We start from the raw sequence: 11399 nt of genomic DNA, 5'->3' as shown, positions 1-11399 counted from the left end.
ACCCCTGGAAGTAAAGGTAAAACTGCTGCTACAGCCTCTAACCCTAGAGTTAAAGGCACTGCTTGTGCTACTACCTCCTCCACCCCTGGAGTTAAACGTAAAACTGCTGCTATAACCTCCACCTCTGGAGTTAAAGTCAAAACTGTTGCTACAGCCTCCACCTCCTCCAACTCCTCGACCCCTGGAGTTAAAGGCAAAGCTGGTGCTACAGCCTCCATCCCCTCCTTCTCTCCTGGAGCCACTCCTGCTCGTGCAGCTAGTCAAACACTGAAACGGGTCTCAGGTGTAGCCAAGCTTCAGGAATATGGTTTCACAGCCAAAAGGCAGAAAAAGTGAAAAGCACAAAAGAGACTTTTGCACAATGTTCTTGTTTGGCACTTTTTTGTTTTTAATAGTGGTGCTGCTAGTTTTTTTCTTTTTTTTTTTTTTAATTATTAAGAGTTTACAAAAAAAGATTGTTTGGTCTCGTAAGAGAAATAAAAACATGCACTAAAAAGTTATGTAGATGGTTCATTATTTGTCAAGGTAAATATACATTTTTTATAGGTTAAAAATAGCTTTTAAAATATGCAAACTGCCTATATTAAAGCGGTTTAAAACACCTCTCCTTAAAACTCTGTTGTTTTCGACTATCTAATTAAAGAGTCGGTTAAAGGAATATGGCCTGAAAAATTTTCAGTCAGAAGATTTTTTTTCACTTTAATCCATGGTTCCTGAGTTTGTGGTCACGTGACGGAGTCCTTGGAGGTGTCCGTAGGAGTTGAAGTTTAAGTCCAAGTGGCAGGGTACCCGAAGCTATCCGATAGAGGGACAGGTCTCATAGTTAGCATGGCTGGGCGCCGCGGCCTCGCTGTTGAGCAGCCGTGTGCCATGCTGGGCGCGTCTAAGCTGTGAGCTGAGGTGCAGGCCTCTTAAAGAGCACCTATTATGCTAATTAATTAGCATGTTATTGTAATATCCCATAGTACATACATGTTATTAAAACTTGAGCATTATGGGTCTCATAAATTGCTTACATACCTCACAGATTTTTCTCTGTCTCGGATTTAGTTCCTGTCTCCGCCTCCCAAAATGTCTAGTGTACTCGGATTGGTCAGATGACCTACTCAACTGTTATTGGTCAAATGGGTTCAGAGTGTGTTTGAAAGGTTACGCCCCTGACTACGCGTGGGTTTTCCGGTTCTGACTGAGATTCACACAGGCATGAATGTAAACAAGCAGTTATATTTCTCTATAAACCATGGTGTCTGTACTGCCTTACCACTTCGAGCTCAATCCAGAGAGTTTAGACGGCCGTTACGGTATCAACGATCTCCGTCAATGAACGCGATTGGATTTAACTTTTTTAGGTGTCCTTAGCTCTGCCAGAATGCTAAACGAAGACGAAAATGTGTTGTAAAGACATCCAAAAGGTAATTATAATGTACTACGTTACTTTGCAAACTATATGGAAACACCAAATGTAGCACATAGAAAGTATTTGTTGAAATTATTATAAAACTATTTCATTTGTTAACATTATTTTACTATAGTAAACTTTATTATAAAAGACTGCTTACATACTATATTACTGTGCAAACTATATGGAAACACCAAATGTAGCACATATTCATTGAAATGAATGTTAGTTCTACATTATTTCCAGAGGTGTAAAGTACTTGAGTAAATGTACTTCGTTACTGTACTTAAGTATTTTTTGGGCTACTTTGTACTTGTACTGAGTATCAAAAATATAGGCAACTTTTACTCTCTACTCAATTACATTTTTGATTGGGTATTTGTACTCTTTACTCCACTACATTTGAAATGACACTTAACGTTACTCGCTACATTGTTTATTCGTCAAATAAAAACGAGACGAAAGTGTCAGAGGGTGATGATGGATAGAATCTGTGGTCGCGAGGTTACACGCACACACACAACTGAGGGACTTCATTTGGCGCTGCGCAGAGCAATCGTATGAAATCAAAGTACTGCGAGAGCGAATCAAATGCATATGGAGAAGTCTGGTCTCGCGGTACTTTGATGTCAAACGCTGAATGGCTTGCGTTGAGCCACCGTAGCGTGACATCTGCGTGCTGCGTAGGTCATAAACTGTAGAGAAAAGTTTGCGTCTGGTCTGAGAGAAGACATAAAGAGCAAACATATGGATCCATATCACATTTGCTTCAGTCAAGGGACCCTTTGTTAAACATGTGATGCTACAGTCAAAACAAAAGTGATGCGCGATTGCAGGAGGGTCATCCCGCAACTCAAAGGCAAGCACAAATGTATATACTCTGATGCTACTTTATCAGCTAACCTGAGCTGGTACATAACTTGATATAACTTACTATATAAGCCAAAATAAACCAGCGAGGTCCTGTACTGATTGCCCGAGTAACTTAAGTACATTATAAGATTGATAATAAGTGTACAATTTCACTGTCCTCACATTTAATCAAGTATGCTGTAATGTAGAGGGATGCATGATGGAAGAAATGTAGTGCACTTAATGTGAGATAGTGGTGTTACGTACTACATGTGTTTACAATTAATCTTTCAAATGAACAACTTCACGTTTATAATATTCATTATCATATTTCTGTTAGTGTAACTTTAGTTTACTGGAATTTTTTAAATAATGGATAGGCCTATATGAATATTTGGTAACCAGTGTTAGGAACGTTACTTAAAAAAAGTAATTAGTTATAGTTACTCACTACTTGTTCCAAAAAGTAACTGAGTTAGTAACTGAATTACTCTATAATAAAAGTAACTCGTTACCAGGGAAAGTAACTATTTGCGTTACCGTAAAAAAAAAGTTGCTATATGTCAAAGAATTTGTATTTTTTTGAGCAGGTTTCACAAGTCAGTTGAAATGAGTAGAAAAGACAGGTGTTCATACATAACTTTGCATATTTATTGCACGTCAACAGACAGCAAGAGTTTTATCCTGCACTTCAAGTATTATCTCTTTGTAAAAAAAGTAAACAGTTACACCATATAAAGTGCATTTAACTTCAGCCAAAAAAAATCAAACTCTTTCAACCTGAGACAACTGGTCAAGTAACCAACCTGTACTTGCAAGTGTTTTGTTCACAACAAAAGTAGACTTTTAAACAACAAAAAGTGTGTCAAATAATCAAACTCCCAATGTCAGACAAATGGTCTGGTAGACATTCTGTACTTCAAGTATGTTCTTCAGTTAAATAATAAAATGTTTCAGTTAAAATAATAAAATAAAGTGTTTTTTCAGTAACTGTAGCATATTAAATAAATCAAACTAACAACCTGAGATAATAATTTGGAAGACATAGGCTGGTGTATTTTGTTTTCTTCAATAAAAAAAGTAAACAGTTTAACAATATGAAGTGCTTTTAAAGATTGAACTTTAGCTCCTTAGATATTCATCTACCCATCCAAACACTCGTTCTAAAACACTCATGTATTCATGTGTCTGTTTTGTATTAAACTATACCATTTAGCCATTTATACCCTTCAAACCACTGATTGTATCTAAGAAGCAGCAGCATTTCAAATCTCTTGTCTTTCAGCCTGTTTCTCTTTGGGGTGAAGACCAGCTTCCCCAGGCTAAATAGTCTCTCTACTGGGGCACTGGATGGAGTGGCTGCATTGTATTTGATTTAAATTTTCTTTATTAATGGGAATCCGTTTAGAGTGTCCATCCCTTGTGCTCCTGATTTTAAATAGTCAGCGACTTGGCTTTCCACAGAAGCAGAGGTGTCCTCCTCATCCTCAAAGGAAAAGAATTCATCTATGGCTGAGTCGGTGCTGAGGCTGCATGTAGGTGCGTTGGTACCTGTTGGCTGGACTTCTTGGGCACTTTTCCGGCACTCTGCCAGCAGACTCGCCTTGGCGTTGTCCTTTCTTTCCTGTGTCCGCAGCCAACGTAATTTAAATCTTGGCAGTGTCACCGCAGCCAAGACGGCAGCCTCACTTTCCAGCACCTCTGCAAATCTGTTTCTGATTGCCTGAAATGAGACAGACACATACACATGTATTACATTAATGCATTTGGCAGATGCTTTTATCCAAAGCGACTTACATTGCATCACATCACATTTCAAGGTACACATTTACATTCCTCTCTGTAAAAACACGCGCGCGCACACACACACACACACACACACACACACACACACACACACACACACACACACACACACAGCTAAGAGATATACATTTCATTTTACTCTGATTTCATAATTAATACATATTTCATAGGAGTTAGGGATGCATAACGATTAATCTATAGCAGAATAAAAGTTTTTGTTTACATCATATGTGTGTGTGAACTGTGTATAATAATTATGTATATATAAACATGCATGTATAAGTTTAAGAAAAACAATATATATTTATATATTAAGTATTTATATATAATATAAATTATACATTAATGTACAAATGTATATACACATGTAAACATTTCTTAAATATATACATGCATGTGTGTGCATTAATCTTTACAATGTTATTATGCACAGTTCACACACACATATATGATGTAAACAAAAACTTTTATTCTGCTATAGATTAATCACGATTAATCGTTATGCAACCTTAATAGGAGTATGTATTCAATTACTGTGCAGTATTCCCTGAGGAACAGTTACTCCCGATCTGTGATGGCCTTCAACCCAAATTTGTAAAACATGGTGTTCAGTTCGGCGATTGGGAATTCACAGACACGAGCAACAGCATCATGAAAGGAGTTCCATCTGGTCGTACATGGGACAAGGAGCTTCCTTTCAAGGACTTCATCCACGATCTCTGCAGCCACTGTGGAACGGCTGGCCTTGTTCCATAAAGCTGTGCATTTGGAGGTGGCACTTCTGTACACAGCTTTTATGTCTGGTCTTGAAAGTAGCCACTTGTCCACATCAGAGCATGAAATAAGGTTTGCTGTGTGCGATGCACATCTGTGGTGTGGTGGCAAAGTCACAACATCCTCTTCCACATCCTCTTCCACATCCATGTTTTGTAAGGCATCATGAAGGTCGACAAAAGTCACATCTTCATCTTCCTCCCCAGAGTCATCACCCTGAACGGGCTGGTAAACTTTAAAAGCTTTCACAAAATTTGAACCGTTGTCTGTGACAGTAGCTGAAATTTTGTTAGAGATACTAAAGGATGAGTGGATATTGTCCAGTTCAGTAGCAATGCTGTCATACGTATGACGGCCCTTGAAACGTCTGCATGCCAAGGCTGCTTTCTTTCGCTCTATGGTGTGTGGATCTAACCAGTGGGCAGTCATGCCGAGGTAACTACGGTTGTGCGCAGTCCAAATATCTGCAGTTGTAGACAAAAACTCCAACTCTTCAAAACTCTTTTTAAGCTCTGTGTTCATTTTGGCATAATCAGCATCTAGGTATTTAGCACACGTCTTGGAGCATGGTGTACAGACCCCTACTTTCCTAGGTATTTTAGCAATAATGTCTCGGAATGAATCATCCTCCACCGTCGATAATGGCAACATACTTTTAACAACATACCTGGCTATCATACGGTTGACTTCACCCTGTGTCATAGGTTTTTGTTGCAAGGCAGAAAGATCTAGCTTTTGCTGCTTAGAGGACTTTGCTCCGAGTCCTTCTTTGCTGGTGGATGGCGAGCTATCATCATCTGTTGTGGAGATATCTGTATTTTTGGCCACTAGCTTTGTAGATGCGTGTGCTGTTGTGAGATGCTTCATTAAATTAGAGTTGCTTACAACGGATGTCGATAAAGTCTTCGCTCCCGGACATAATGTGCACATTACATGCACGTTCTTGCCTTTGACCACAATGAATTTGAAGTAGTGCTTATATCTCCACCTTGAAAATGCCAACTTTTCATCGGATTGCTCCTGACTCGCCATCTCTTCTGCTGCCGCGAATCTCTGTTTAGCTGTTGTGTTTGTGTGTGTGTGGGGGGGGTAAATTCCAAATGCCGTTTGTGAGCCCTTGAAGGGCACTTCGCGAAGGGGATGTAAAATCCAAATAAACAACAAAAGACGCTGTATTATATCACCAATTGTATTTTAATTAGCCACACTATTAGACAACATTGCGCAACTTTCTCTAGAGTTTATACATCAAGAGATTTGATCTTCGAAGGGAATAGGGCTTAGGGATCATGACTTTCGATTGGTATTCGCCCTGTGTGTGTGGCGCTGCTGGCGCGTGCGCTGGCATGTGTGTAACAACACTGGTTCTGATTGGCTAACATGAAACACATTACTCTGCCTTAGCCAATCATAATCGCTTATCTCGTTATTTACCCACCTCCTCACTAGCTGTGTGAGGCAGAGTTGCGTTTGGATTACACAGTTTATTATGCAGTCAATGCATAGTAACGCACCGCATTTAACGTCCGGTAACGTTAACGGCGTTGTAACGACGGGAAAAGTAATTAATTAGATTACCCCGTTACTTAAAAATTAACGCCGTTACGTAACGCCGTTCTTGTAAACGGCGTTATTCCAAACACTGTTGGTAACACTTTACAATAAGGTTCATTAGTTAACAATAGTTCATGTATTAACCAACTTGAACAAACCATGAGAAATACATTTGTTACATTATTTATTCATCTTTGTTAATGTTAGTTAATAAAAAATCATTATTAGTTCATGTTAACTAATGTAGCTAACTAATGTTAACTAATGAACCTTATTGTAAAGTGTTACCATATATTTATATCACAAAGTTAGGCTATATATTTTTCAGCATGGCACATTCAAGTACACAATGACACTAGACTAAAATTAAATGGGTTTAAATTCAATTTAATGTAGATTTCTAGACTAAAATCTCATGGCATTTAGTTGAGTAAAATTAGACTAAAACTAAATCAATTCAGATGACAAATATATGACTAAAACTAAATAAAATTTTAGTCAAAAGACTATGACTATGTTTAATCTGTGTTTGTTCTGCCAGGTCAAAATTTTGAGGTGTTTGATTTCTTTTCTATATTAGGAAATAAAACCTCATAAATAAACTTTCTTAGTTTACACTGCGCAGACCTACAATGTCTCTTTGTGTTGAGGACTAGTGCATTTTTGAGCCAACATTCAGTACGAGTAAAAATACTTGAGTACTTTTAAATTGGGTTACTTTAATACTTTTACCCAAGTCGTATTTAAATTGGTGACTTGTAACTTGTAGTGGAGTAATTTTTACAGTAAGGAATTTGTACTTTTACTCAAGTATGGCTTTCAGCTACTCTTTACACCTCTGATTATTTCACTATGGTAAACTTTATTACGAAAGACTGCTTACTTATAAGTGCTATGTTATTACTTATGAGAATGCAACAGGTTCCAGGGCCTCTTACCTGCGTGATTCATCATCCAGGTTTTGCACAAATTGTGTAAATCACTACACACATAACATTTATTGTACCGACTATGGGCCTTTGAGGCGCAGAACACTAGAGTAAGTGTTTATAAGTTTTATTACATTTTTAAACTAATAACACTAAAGTAGCATTAAAGTAACAAAGTACCCAAAAGAACAAAAGATGTAACAAAGAAAATATAGTACTCAGTCAAAAGTTGTTGTTTTTTCAAATATATATTAAAATGTTAACCATATTGTGCTCTTCTTTCAAAAATTGTTCAATTCACTTCTTACAGCTATCTATACAGATAAATGGCATATCAAGGCATTGTCAGCTTATGCTATCTAAGACGACACTATACAGTAAGGTTATCATCCTGTCGTGTGTTGTTCTCCAGATACGCTTGGAGCTTTCTGATCAGTCTGGTTAACATGTTGGCTTCCAATGACCCCTGCTCTGAAGCGCGTGAGATGGCATGCAATCACGTCCTCCTTTGAAGGTCTCTCAAACTGTGATGCCAGGTCCATTGGAATCTGGGTTTCAGCTTATCTTCAAATACCTCATCAAACACAAGCCTGATCACATCATCCACATAACTGTAAAAATATTGCAGTCAATAAATCTTTTGTTTTTATCATTTATTTCCCTGCTTCATACATTAAGTTTTTATTTATGAATATATTTGAAATAAAAACATTACTGCTTACAGTATGTCACTTGTGTGTTTTGGGAACATAGCCTTGTACTTTCCCTCTCCTGCTTTTGTTACAGCTTGGTGACATTGTAATGGATGGCTGCAAGGTACAACCTGTAAAAATATAAACAAGCAATACATTTATTGTAAAAGTAAATATTACTTTATTTAACACAGTTACTAAAATACTTAAAAACCTGCACAGCATTCCAATAAATGGGAAAATCACATTTTTTGCGACAAATCTGAAATTTCAGGCTACGGACGGCAAAGGCATCCACTGATGATGGTGATGGAGACATTGTGAAACGATGCTACTGCCTGGGTTCCTATGATTATGCAGAGAAAAAAAACGTTGTCATCATCAGTTATACATTTAAGACTGGTAGTGGTATCACTAGCTAAATACATCTACTAGTTAAAAAAATCATCTGTAATAATACCTAGTCTCTTGAGTTTGATCATGAGAACAAACTTTACCAGTAACAGTTTAGCTGGTAACTTAGCAAGTTTGTAAACACGTCTAAATCAACATCAATAAAAAAAACGATATTATAAAACGGGCAGTTCTGGTTCTTCATTCTGATTGGTTGAAACGCGTTCTAAGCCGTGATAAAATACACCGGTAACCTCACGGTTCAGACCACATTACATAAGTATCACTGCGCCACTGTTGCTGCGTACTGATTTAAGAAAATAAACACCAGTGTCTTTAATCATATATTTAATTTGTCTACACAATTAATGGTGATATCTGGATAACTGTCAATAAATATTGTTGAGTCATCTCGTCGATAAAGAGAAAACGTTGTCTGAGGAGTTTATAAGTCAAGTTCATACGTCCGCTATTATCCACTGGGTGGCGATCTTACCCAACTTAAACACGGACGCATTCACTCAACACTGAAAACACAGCGTGTAAGTTTTGATGGCTCTGATTCTGATCTCTTACAAAAGTTATTCACAAAAATGGAATTATCTCCGCTTTTAGCTGAAAATTTGAGAGGTGATAAGAGATCAAATGAAGGTAGGATGAAACGTTTTTTTGTTGGTTTTTGTTTGAAAGCGGATGGTCTGTTCTTTCATTTGATATTTTATGCTTATTTAAAGAAGATAATTTTTCTGCAAGGCATTAAACTAAAACTGGGTGGCAACTTAAAAAAAAACGCTGACGGGGAAAGAGTAAAGCATGCTTCCAATATTTGATCATCACTTCAACGGTTGCACAATATAAATGTTAATGTATAAATTAAATTAGATGAATGTTGATTTATACAATAAACACCACAGTCTTAAATCATATTTTCATTGTGTCGTTGCTGCATCTGTTGGTTGGGAACTGCGCTCTGTTTCAGTCACACTTGATTCTGAGGAACTACTTTGTTTGGCGGAAGAGTAATATTTGTACTAATATAATTACGACTTATGCATATTAAGTAACCGTTTTATAAACGCAATAAACCCTCTCGAAGCAGTGGGGTTACAGTGCATTTTATAACAGCTAAGGGGGTTTTAGGAACGCCCTTAGCTGGTATAAAATGCACTGGTAACCCACTGCTTCTTGGGGTTTATTGCTTTAGTCTGCATAATTCAACATACACGTGTGTAAATATGGTACGTTGTTTATGAAATACAGTATTACAACACAAAACAATTAGCTTGCAAGCTTAGCTCTACACGCACATAATGTTAAGCTCCGGTTACCGGTAATGTAACTTACAGTAAAAGGCAAATAATAAACATGAATACTTACAGCCTGTGTTCCAGAAGTGCACAGTAATCCAACTTTCAGGAGGAGATGTTGCGCAAATCCAGCTTTGGTTCATGAAGCAGTCATTGTGAAAACTCTGTGAACTTACAAACAACTTCTGACTGGATTTTGCCGGAACCGTATTAAACATGATGTCCTCTGTGGAAGTCCATAAATTGCTATTTTGCCCTCGCATCTAAAGAGACAGCGTCTACTCGAGAGATTTAGTCGCTTAAATGATGAAACAAGAGTTTGCAAACAGAGTCAAAGCAGGGACTCCCAACCTCCCCCATTTTAGCTCTCTTCTGACTCGGCGCTCTCCACCCACGTCTTTGAGGGCGTACCCAAGCAAAGCAGAGAGGGCTGTGATAACTATGATAATGTTGGTCTTCTCTACGTCACCAATCCCAGGAAGTAAACTGTTGCCTACAATCCAAGTGCTATGCGGATGATACCCAGCTTTACATCTTGTCGCATCCTAGCGAAACCCACCAGTTTTCTAAGCTAACAGACTGCATTAGTGATATTAGGGACTGGATGGCACATAACTTTCTTATGCTAAACTCCAATAAGACGGAGATACTTATTATTGAACCGAATCGCTACAAACATATTGGGCCCTATCTTGCACCCAGCGCAATTGACTTTGTCAGTGACGCATGTATCATTCGTATTTTGCGCCGGCGCACAGCGGGGTTTTTCCCTCCACAGATGCACGTCAGCAAACTAGGGAATGAACTTGCGCTCCCTGGGCGGTTCAGCGCAAAAAGGAGGCGTGTTGCGGCGCAAACCATCTCTTATGCTATTTTGCAGTTTCAAAAAACAATTGCGCTACTAACCAAAAAAAACTAGTCTAAAGTCAGTGGCGCGTTGCGCGTGGTTCATTATGCTATTTTAAGGGCGCATGCTTGACCATAATGTATAGCGTGCACAACGCGCATACACTTTGCTTATCTAATCTACACAGATGCAACAGTTATTTTTGCAAATCATAAATTGTTACACTTAAAAATATTAATACACGAGATAAGGGGAATCATAGTGGTGAGCATTGTGGTGATAGTTTTTATTTATTCTCATGCAAATAACGATTAAAATATTTTCATAACTTTGTTGTGTGGCTGTATTACGTTTATTTTATGTAAATAATAGTTAAAATGTTTTCATAAGAAACCTTAATGTATATGAACTTGATTTGAAAGAGTACTTTTGGGTTGGACCTTGCTTGCGTTTCTTGGGTCCGATTTCAAAGCCCCCAAACCCTTTCAGCGGTGAGGGTGGACGCAGCGATGTCCTCTGCTGGCGTCAAGTCCTGAGGCAGATCCACCTCCCGTTACACGGCGTGCCCGATTTATGCTGGCAAGCGTGGGATTCCCCCGTACAAGGACGTCGGTCTCCTCGGCTGTGAACCGCTCCTGGCGTGCGCCTGGTAAATCCGTCATAATAATAGCAACCCGCCATGGAACTTGCGCCCTTGCGTTTAAAGGGAATGTTGGCTAGCGTTCTGATTGGTTTATTTGACGTTACGCCCAAACCACACCTATGAATAATGAACCTACTTCAGACCAACCCCTTATTGATTTGCGCCCGGCGCAAGAGTTATTTCTCACGCCGGGAAAATAGCAA

Source organism: Paramisgurnus dabryanus, chromosome 2 (genome assembly GCF_030506205.2).
Source record: "Paramisgurnus dabryanus chromosome 2, PD_genome_1.1, whole genome shotgun sequence".
Taxonomy (NCBI): Eukaryota; Metazoa; Chordata; class Actinopteri; order Cypriniformes; family Cobitidae; genus Paramisgurnus; species Paramisgurnus dabryanus.
This window is presented reverse-complemented; position numbering follows the sequence as displayed.